Genomic DNA, 10,657 nt, shown 5'->3' with positions numbered 1-10,657 from the left:
CTTTCTTTCTTTTTTTTTTTATCTTTATTAACTTGAGTATTTCTTATTTACATTTCGATTATTATTCCCCTTCCTGGTTTCCAGGCCAACATCCCCCTAGCCCCTCCTCCTTCCCTTCTATATGGGCTTCCCTTCCCCATCCTCCCCCCATTGCTGCCCTCCCCCCAACAATCCCATTCACTGGGGGTTCAGTCTTGGCAGGACCCAGGGCTTCTCCTTCCACTGGTGATCTTACTAGGATATTCATTGCTACCTATGAGGTCAGAGCCCAGGGTCAGTCCATGTATAGTCTTTAGGTAGTGGCTTAGTCCCTGGAAGCTCTGGTTGCTTGACATTGTTGTACTTTTGGGGTCTCGAGCCCCTTCAAGCTCTTCCAGTTCTTTCTCTGATTCCTTCAACGGGGGTCCTAGTCTCAGTTCAGTGGTTTGCTGCTGGCATTCGCCTCTGTATTTGCTGTATTCTGGCTGTGTCTCTCAGGAGCGATCTACATCCGGCTCCTGTCGGTCTGCACTTCTTTGCTTCATCCATCTTGTCTAATTGGGTAGCTGTATATGTATGGGCCACATGTGGGGCAGGCTGTGAATGGGTGTTCCTTCTGTGTCTGTTCTACACTTTGCCTCCCTATTCCCTGCCAAGGGTTTTCTTGTTCCCCTTTTAAAGAAGGAGTGAAGCATTCGCATTTTGGTCATCCTTCTTGAGTTTCATGTTTCTTCAAAGAGTGGACTTCTTTGATGCAGCTTTATCACCGTGCACCAAGTACACAGTGCACACGGGATGAGCACTCACCAGTCCTTATCACACTCTGCCTGTCTCCGTGTTTCCATGGGAGCCACAGCACGGTGCTCTAAGTGTCAGGCTCTCTGGCTATGTGGCTCACTCGTCCACTTGCAGACGGCCAATTGTCAGGGACCCTCTGCAGGTCACGGTTGGTCCCCTCTTTGCTTCATTACCAGCTGATGGAGATTCTTGGTGAAAGCTGGAGTTTATGCAGGTGGGTTTTCCCCTATATAAACTGGCCTTAGGCACCAGGGATGGGATATACTTTGGAGGTTAAGTCAGAAAACACACACCCACATTGGTAGCATAGAACGGAAGCAGGGACAAAGGGAGATGTAATCTCTGTTTCGGGGAGATCTACACAGAGTGAGCTGCCATTTAAGCATCCTTGCTTGCTCATTGAGAGGTCCCAGGACATGCTATTTCCAGTTTAAGTGGACATCATATACGTACACACCATGGACTGATATGTAACAAAACAAGCCAAGCAATACAGCATTAACAACTTTATTTCCCCCCTTTAAAAATCTTAGTTTTTTTTTAATTTTTCTTTTTATGTCTATGAGTACACTGTCTTCAGACACACCAGAAGAGGGCATCAGTTCCCATGACAGATGGTTGTGAGTCACCATGTGGTTGCTGGGAATTGAACTCAGGACCTCTGGGAGAACAGCTGGTACTCTTAACCTCTGAGCCATCTCTCCAGCCCCATGAACAACTTGTCAAGTTGTTGCCCATGGTTGTGGCTAGTGGTGATATCTTTAAAGCTCAGGAAGCAGAGCCAGGTGGTGATCTCTATGAGTTTGATGCCAACGTGGGCTAGACGGTGAGATCCTGTCTTAAAAAAAAAAATGGGATTGGGGATTTAGCTCAGTGGTAGAGCACTTGCCTAGCAAGTGCAAGGCCCTGGGTTCAGTCCTCAGCTCCAAAAAAAAAAAAAAAAAAAAGAATGGCCTGTGTGTGTTTTTCTTAATTAAATAAATGTGGAAACAGAAGGCAGTTTTGTATTTACTGCCACGGTGATGCTTTCTTTCCCTCAGAAGGCTGTTGATGTACAACAATGCTCCCTGTGCTTTTGTTTGTTTATCACACTAGTTAATAACACAGTCCATACTACAGATGACAACTTCACATTCGATGCATGTGTTTGATTATTAATTAGATTAGATTGATGGTGGCTGTCTCATTCTTAGAGGCCATTTGTGGTCCTATGCCTGTCGTTGGTAATTTTATTCTCTTTGTTTATTTGTAAAGACTTTTATCATCTCATGTCCTCACTGTATAGAACTCTCTAGAGTGACTGGCCTGGAATTTGAGACCCTCCTGCCCTTTCCTCTGAAGTCAGGGCTGCAAGCCATGTGTACAGTTATGTAAAGTTCTCAACACATGAAAATATGAATGTTTTTTGAATTGCATTTTACAAACATTTTCTCAGTGTTTTATTTAACTGCATTTCTTGCCACACAGAAATCTGATTTCTTGTGTTTATTCCTTTTCCTGGTTTGGCCTTTCAAGGAAACAAGGGAGGAACTAAATTTCTCTTCACTTTCTGTGTACATAGGTGTGGGATATTTGCAATTAAGAAGCCTTCATACAAGCTGAGAGGTCCAGCTACTGTCCCTTTGCCCTGTCCCCTTCTGCCTTGACATCATCCTGCCTTCCAAGTTTCTTCTGATCATATCCAGTGTCATTTTCTTCTAGCACTTCCATGATTTTATTTCACTTGAATCTTCAAATGTCTCAAGTTAATCTTGATATATCATGTGAGCTAACATTCTGTCTTTATCTCAATCTTCAAATGGCTGGCCAGATACCTCACTTCAATCAGACAGATGATATCAGATTAAGAATGGTAAATTGTTGTCATTTCATTCTGCCTCCTTGCAGATTAAAAAAAAAAACCAACAAAAAAAAAAAGAGGGGTGTGGGCTAAAGAAGGCGAGGATTCAGCCAACTCTATCACGTGGAAACGAAGGTGCTGGAATAAGTCGCTTTGTGTTTCCAGAAGCCTTTAGACTATTCTTCATCCATGGTTAGCATGATGTGTCTGCCTTCACTTGGCCTGGGAATTATAGGAGTGATGACCTCAGTGCTTATTTGACATTAGGTAGCAGGAATCACCTTAGGAATCTTCAGAGTTCTCTGTCTTTAGAAAAATTATTTACATTACATATATAATCTAGTACATATATAATCTAGGATGATATACCTGCTCTGTAGAAGCTACATAGGCTTGGCTTCCCCTCAGTAGACCCTGAGTGTGTCGTTTCTTTGAGAGGTTAAAGGAACAGCAGTCATGAGAAAGGGGAAGGGGCAGCCCACGATGGAGTGTTGCCACGATAGGAATCACTGAGGGCAGTTGGAGTATAAACTTGGAGAATTGGTACACCAGCATGGTGTGTGTGTGTGTGTGTGTGTGTGTGTGTGTGTGTGTGTGTGTGTGTGTGTTGGAAGGATTACAGGAACAAGACACAAGTTTCTGTGTATTGTCCCTGAGGGGATTCACTTAGGGCCTTAATCTCTCACATAGTTGACCTGTGGCACAGGTGTATAAAGCTGAATTCATGAGCCAGAGAAAGGTGCAGTCAAAGAAAGGCGAATGCTGGTCACTGAAAGTCACAGTGACATGCCAGGAAGCAGATGGGATGGTGAACTGGACATAGGAGCTGCTATTAAGCTCCTTAACTTCAAGTCTACCTTGCATGTGTAGACATCAGTAGCACACACCACCCAGGGGACAACTTTCTTCCTCCTTCGTTCCTTAGAAGAGCAGGTCAGGGAAAGATCAAGTCAAAGTCAGGATACATCTTCCTGAGGTCTTTGATGGCCATACTCTTCATGTTTAACTTTTAGAGGTTTGAGTACAAGGTCTCATGAATACCCCTTAGCCTTGAATTTGATAGGAAGCCAGGTTGACCTTGAACTTCTAATCGTCCTGCCTTCATCTCCCCAGAGCCACAATTATAGGCATGTCTAGTTTCTGTAGTTCCAGGGTCTGAACTCAGGACTTCATGAGCACCGGGCAAGCACTCTATCAAGTGTGCTATACCCCAGACCTGATTTAACCTTTGACCCCATGATAAAGTGTTGTTAACAGTAGAAACAATAGTAATACTTTTACACAGTTTACAGATGTATTCTCACTTAGTTATCAAGAAACAGCTTGTGAAATAACAGAGATAAGCTTTGTTCCACAAAATTCTAGAATATTCCAAACTACAAGAGAAAAAGGTTGTGTGCTTCAACCTCAGCTGGAATTATCAGCTCAAGGAATCAATGAATAGCTCAAGTTCCAGTGACTTCAGAAAAAGAACTATGCAACAGGAGACAGTTCCTTTGGGAGCTGGCTTGTCATGGCTTGGTCTTTGGTTGACCCAGAAGCCCTCCCATGTGCTTTTTCCCTCTCAGCGACATTGCCTTTATTGGAAACCATGGAAGCCAAGAACATTATTGTGCCATTAGCATTGCAGTAGAAGGCCCTGCCACTTGTGTCCCAAACTGCAGGCTTTGTTTTAGAGGAAGTTTATTTGTTGGAGGAATAATCAAAAGCTTGAGATTTGTCTTTTGAATAGACTCTGTAGTTGCTTGTATTCTAATGCTAATTTGGGTCCCCAAAAACTTTGCATGAGAGGGTCTGGACATTGCTTCTGGGAATCTGCCCTAGTTAATTATGATTGGTAAATAAGGATGACAGCAGCCAATAGCTGGGAAGAAGAGAGAGAGGTGGGGTTTATGTTTCCTGGGCTCGGGACCATGAGGAGAAGGAAGGAGAAACATAGAAACCACCATGGAAGGATAAGAACAGGCAAGGCGGAGCCTTCATGCCTTAGGAGCTGTGCCTGAAGGAGAAGCAGAACACCATGTAAAAGGCCAAGAGAACACGGCCCAGAGGGCTGCTCCACTGGTCAGAGCAGCCCAGATGGAACGCAGAAGTTAGTAATAACTCAGAATTATCAGGGGAGGTAGACTCTAGCAGCACGGAGACGAGGCCCAGGTATTGTGCTACTGAAGGCATATTACAATGTAGAGGGTGTGTGTGTGTGTGTGTGTGTGTGTGTGTGTGTGTGTGTGTGTGCTTCATTCAGGAACATAAATGGTCAAAGGCAGGAAGGAACCCTGCACTGGGATTTTTTTTTCTTTTTTTTATTGGATATTTTTTATTTACATTTCAAATGTTATTCCCTTTCCTGGTTTACTGGCCAGGATTTATAAATATATTCATACTACAGACTTTATTTCAGGGTCTACTATTTATAGCTCTATTTCAATTCAGGGATGCCCATCTCAGTGTGGAATAATTAAGCTTACCAAGTGATTGACAAAAGCCTGGTGAGAGAGGACCTAATCAGTGTGCACCCAGCATACTCATGGAGAGACTCCAGCGTTTCAGGACCTTTCTCTACTGCAACTCTCAAAGTTCAGTATAGCTAGGACTTATGTAGCATGAATAACCACACACTCAAAACCCATGTGGAATTGAATCTATACATTCTTGGGCCACTGATGCCTTTTTGAGAATGGAAGGAAACAATTTCTAGGAACCAGCACTGGTCAGCTCAAGACTGTCCCCTCCTTAAGAGAACAATTGCTGTGGTTCCAAGGACAGTTAATGGGGACATTCCAAGTGTGTTTCTGCCTCTCTGTCAAGTATGAAGATGTCGTTCTGGAGTGCCTCTGCAGGCGGGCTGAGTTATATTATTAAAAGAGTAAAGAACTAGAACCATCCACCACAGCCCACCAGCACAGCTGCCAGTGTCTCTCATGGGAAAAGGGGAGAGGGAGAGAGGGAGAGAGGGAGAGAGGGAGAGAGGGAGAGAGGGAGAAAGGGAGAGGGAGAGAGGGAGAGAGGGAGAGAGGGAGAGAGGGAGAGAGGGAGAGAGGGAGAGAGGGAGAGAGGGAGAGGAACAGGTGAGTAAGAAATCGTGGCAGACCAAATATCACAAAATCACTCATGAGCACAAGGCGCGAAGCAGCAGGCATTTAATAATGTGAAACACTCTACAGAGCTATCTAACCAAACTCTATGGCACTGGTATAAAAACCAGCACACAGGGCAGTCCACGCACCATAGCCAGGTGTTTGACAAAGATGCTTCAGATGTACACACGAGCCATAGTCTCTTCATCAATTGGTGCTGGGATGTACAGAAGGTTGATTAGAAGTCTGCATACAAGTATTAACTCAAAATGAACAAAGGACATAAAACTTCTAGAAGAAAACCCAGACCACACTTCAATATATCAGTATAAGGAAATAATCTCAAAGCAAGGTAACAAAACCAAAAATAGACAAGCAGGTGTTGTTGTAAAAATATAAAAAATATAGCAGTCTTTCATCCCCACTAGGTCTACACCACAGTGCTCCAAGATGTCTGCTGGATATCTTAATCTCAGTCAGCAAAGCGTCTCACCCGCTCTGCTCCATCCCCTATCACACTGCTGAAGGCCTCTCTCTGAGCCGTCAGCAATCTCTCTACCTATCTAGTTCCCAAGGCAGGTCTCCATGCCAGAAACACACATCCCAACTCTGTGGCAGCCCAGACCAGCCGCCGCACACTTTCTTACACGTAAATCGCTACATGAAAGAACATACAACACAATAACTTTTGGCCCAATTGATAAGATATAATTGCCCACCTAAACATACAAAGCCCAGTACCATCCATCCCTTAAGAACATTAATAACAACCTGTAAATACACAGAGCAGAATTTTAACGTCACCTGCCATATTGTCCTGCCATGGCTTCTCTCCCTGTCCCTCCTGTCTCTTCTTCATTTCTGTTCCAGTCTCCTCCTCTTCCTCCAAACTTTTCTCCCACCCATCCTTCCTTCTCATCCAATGACAGGCCTCCTTCTATCTTGTACCTGCCTCACCTGTGACATCGTCCCACAAACAGGACTTTAACAACCTAAGCAACTTCTGGAAGAGAAAAACATCAGAGTGAAAAGACAACTGGCAAGACAGAGGAACAGCCGCAGAGGACTCAGCCATGGCTCGGTATCTGCCCACATCAGGTAAATGATGATCACTGAACTTGAACGACTGCAGTCAATTTATAAATGAAGGCTGGAAAGGGTGGAAAGAAAAGGGCGCTCATGAACGTTGCCACTCAGTGTAAATTAGTGCAGCATCTATGGAAAACGGTATGGCCATATGATCTAGCACACCCATTACTAGGCTTGATAACCAAAGGGGAGAGGGGCAGGGTATAGAAAATGCCAGGGAGAGCATCCACTGTGCTCTGCTGCCCCATCTACAAGCGCCAAGGCATCAGTTAGGGTCCAGTGATAGATGAACAAGTAAAGGAAATATGTCAGAGCTACAAAATGGAATAGTATTCAGCTGTAAAAAGGGAATGAAATCCTGCCATTTGTGGAGGACATTAGGAAAATAACACACACACACACACACACACTCTTCTTTATCTTAGTCTTACATAGAAGCTAAAGAGTTTATTTCATGTGTTAGTGAAATGGTGCTCACTATGCTAGGAGCTGGGAGTGAGGGAGAAGAGAGAGAAGAGGGGAGAAGGGGGATGGTTGGGGGTAGGTCCTTATGTTCTGCAGTACATCATGTGACACTGCAGTATATCACATGACACTATTTTCCAGCCACCTACTGCATATGTTGTAATGACCTAGATGGAGCTTGGAAGACCCATTTCTTGGAAATACTAAGTGTGGCAACATGAGTTACCCTGGGCTGAGCCTTGCACACTACACATATGTACCAATCCTCACACACTACCCCATAAATATCTGTAGTATCCAAATTCTGCTTTGGATTTCTCTGTTGGGAACCAAGGCAGTTGAAGAGGGGGGTGGATTCTTGGGCTTTTAACAGTTAAAAATTTTGGAATTTGGGCTGGCAAGAAGGATCAGCAGGTTAGAAACACTGCTGTCAAGCATGATGACCCAAGTTCAATACCTGGGAACCACACAGTGAACCAACTCCTGCTGCTTGTCTCTGACCTTCATGTGTGTGCAATGGTGTGCTCATGCAGCACACACACACACACACACACACACACACACACACACACACACACAGAGGAGAAAAAAATATTAAAATCTGGAATTTTGCCTGAAAGACCTGCAGTGAGAATTTTAGTCACAGTGAATGCAAACTTCCGCACCAGGGGAGAAGGCAGCTGGATCTAGTGAAGTCCAGGGCTGCTGAGAGAGAGAACAACAGTACAGCATCCAAATCCTCTTGTGGGTGTCTGGCTCCATTTTAAAAAAATGGTCTGATCTTGGCAGTGGCACAGAGACCTCAGAACAGGACCTGTTCTGTACTCCTGGCTTGCTCAATCCGTGACTCTGAGCCAGTTCTAGGGACTGCAGTAGCACTGCATTTTCTTATGGCATCTGTAGAATTGTCCCTCAGAGTCAAGCATCCCATCAACCAGCCGTGTGTTCTGAGAAGGTGATCGGGGTCATGCTGGACTACCAGGGCTGCATTGCTCAGAGGGCTGCTCTCAGTGTGATGGCCCATAAGACCTTGGGAGGGGAGCTCAAGAGCTAAGACCATTTAAAAATGTATCTTACTGAAGAGATCTTTCTTTTGGGAGTCAGTTTGGCAATAACTAACTAAAACCATTAAAACATTTGTGTCCTTTGACTACTGGATTCATGTCTAAGAAACTATCATGAGAATAAATTAATATCACAAGACGTCTTCATTTACTGCTGCTTACAACTTCAAGAATAGTGAAATTCGCAATTAAGTAACAATTACATTACATGATGGTTACATTATAGAAGTTTTAGCATGTGGAATGAAGTGCTTTGCAAAGACCTGGAAACAGCCTACTTCTAAAGTCACAGGGGAAGTGTATTGGACACTCGTAAGGAAATACATGCTCATTTAAAAAGATTAACGGACACATGACAATGTAAGCAGACTTCTAAGTTAGTGGGATTGTAGGCAATTATTAAAGATTATATTTTTGAGAGGGGGGAGGGAAGAAAAAGTAAACAGAAGTTTGTGCATGGAAGTGCAGTGCTCACAGAGACCAGCAAAGAATTTTGGATACCTTGGAACGGAGGAATTACAGGCAGTTGTGAGCCAAACCTGGATCTTCTCCAAGAGCAGTGTGTACTCTCGTCCTCTAAGCCATCTCTCTGGCCCCTTGGGATGATTTTTAATGCATTTATACATAGTTCTGAGTTCTCCTTAATGAATACATATACCACTTACATTCAGTGGAAGAATATAGTTTTAAAAGTTGTTTCACTCATGTGCTGGGTCACAGTCATCACTCCTAGAAAATAACTAAATGTTTTCAGGGCGACTCTACCATACCTGAACTCAGATGTCAATTAATACACTCCAGGGTGGCTTGGGAATTACCTAGATCAGACTGGCCAGTGGCTATATCTCTGGGACATTTTCCTAATTGATGTAGGAAAGCCCAGTCCACTGTGGGTTGTGCTATCCCCTAAGCAGGTGGGCCAGGTTTGGATAAGAAGGCTAGCTGAGCCACCCAGAGGAAAGCCCAGTCCACTGTGGGTAGTGCTATCCCCTAAGCAGGTGGGCCAGGTTTGGATAAGAAGGCTAGCTGAGCCACCCAGAGGAAAGCCCAGTCCACTGTGGGTAGTGCTATGCCCTAAGCAGGTGGGCCAGGTTTGGATAAGAAGGCTAGCTGAGCCACCCAGAGGAAAGCCCAGTCCACTGTGGGTTGTGCTATCCCCTAAGTAGGTGGGCCAGGTTTGGATAAGAAGGCTAGCTGAGCCACCCAGAGGAAAGCCCAGTCCACTGTGGGTAGTGCTATCCCCTAAGCAGGTGGGCCAGGTTTGGATAAGAAGGCTAGCTGAGCCACCCAGAGGAAAGCCCAGTCCACTGTGGGTAGTGCTATGCCCTAAGCAGGTGGGCCAGGTTTGGATAAGAAGGCTAGCTGAGCCACCCAGAGGAAAGCCCAGTCCACTGTGGGTTGTGCTATCCCCTAAGCAGGTGGGCCAGGTTTGGATAAGAAGGCTAGCTGAGCCACCCAGAGGAAAGCCCAGTCCACTGTGGGTTGTGCTATCCCCTAAGCAGGTGGGCCAGGTTTGGATAAGAAGGCTAGCTGAGCCACCCAGAGGAAAGCCCAGTCCACTGTGGGTTGTGCTATCCCCTAAGCAGGTGGGCCAGGTTTGGATAAGAAGGCTAGCTGAGCCACCCAGAGGGAGCAGGCCACCCGGCAACATTCCTCTGCCTCCATCCCTGTCCAGAGCACCCTCAACGGTGGACTGTGGCATGGAAACATGAGCCAAGTCCTTTCCTTCCCCAGGTTGGTTTTGGTCAGTCATATCACAGCAACAGAAAGCAAACAAGGACAGAGAACTTGGGAACTGGAAGAAGTCTGGTTGATGGGGCAGGGGTTGGGTTTTGTGTTCTCCCCTAGGGGAAGAGTGGCTGAAGGAGCTGAGCCAGTGCTCTCTGTGGCTGAGACCACTTCTGCCTAGAAGGGAAAGTCCTGTCCCTCCATGTGCTGTTTGTCTCTGAGATCAAACTACAGAGAGCCTTGTATGTGGAGGAGTGAGGTCAACAGGTGCCCTGAGGATTGCTGACAGGAGCAGACTCATAATGGCATGTGGTAGCTCTTTAAGCATCTGATGGTTTTGCTTCCTAAGATGAGCTCTTTCCAAACCTCACACGGAACTGTATTCATTAGGTGTGAATTACCACAGGTAAATGAGGTAACAGACTTCTTAGAGAGGAGGATTCCCCTCAGAGTTGGAGGGCATGCTGTCTGCAGCAGTTTGGTAATGTCAGCGGTAGCCCTCTGTAGTGGGAGGCGGTGTCAGGTGGAGCAGGCAGCCACAGATCGAAGCCGGAAGCACAGAAAGGACAGTGCTGTCCCAGAATACTTTCTAGGCAGTGTCTCCCAATGACCTAAGG

The 10,657-nt window shown here is 45.4% G+C and overlaps 1 long non-coding RNA gene across 1 annotated transcript in view; it reads left to right on the top strand.

Moving 5' to 3' along the window:
- The window catches only part of LOC120098331 (uncharacterized), a 78,767-nt gene that overhangs the window by 4,502 nt on the left and 63,608 nt on the right, over positions 1-10,657 (top strand). The window contains exon 2 of the long non-coding RNA XR_015642770.1: positions 6,675-6,792. This is a non-coding gene — a long non-coding RNA (uncharacterized LOC120098331). The remainder of the gene's footprint in view (positions 1-6,674; positions 6,793-10,657) is intronic.

Source organism: Rattus norvegicus, chromosome 18 (genome assembly GCF_021556685.1).
Source record: "Rattus norvegicus strain SHRSP/BbbUtx chromosome 18, alternate assembly SHRSP_T2T, whole genome shotgun sequence".
NCBI classification, from domain to species: Eukaryota; Metazoa; Chordata; class Mammalia; order Rodentia; family Muridae; genus Rattus; species Rattus norvegicus.
The sequence above is the reverse complement of the archived record's forward strand: the minus strand, read 5'-3'. Positions and strand labels throughout refer to the sequence as shown.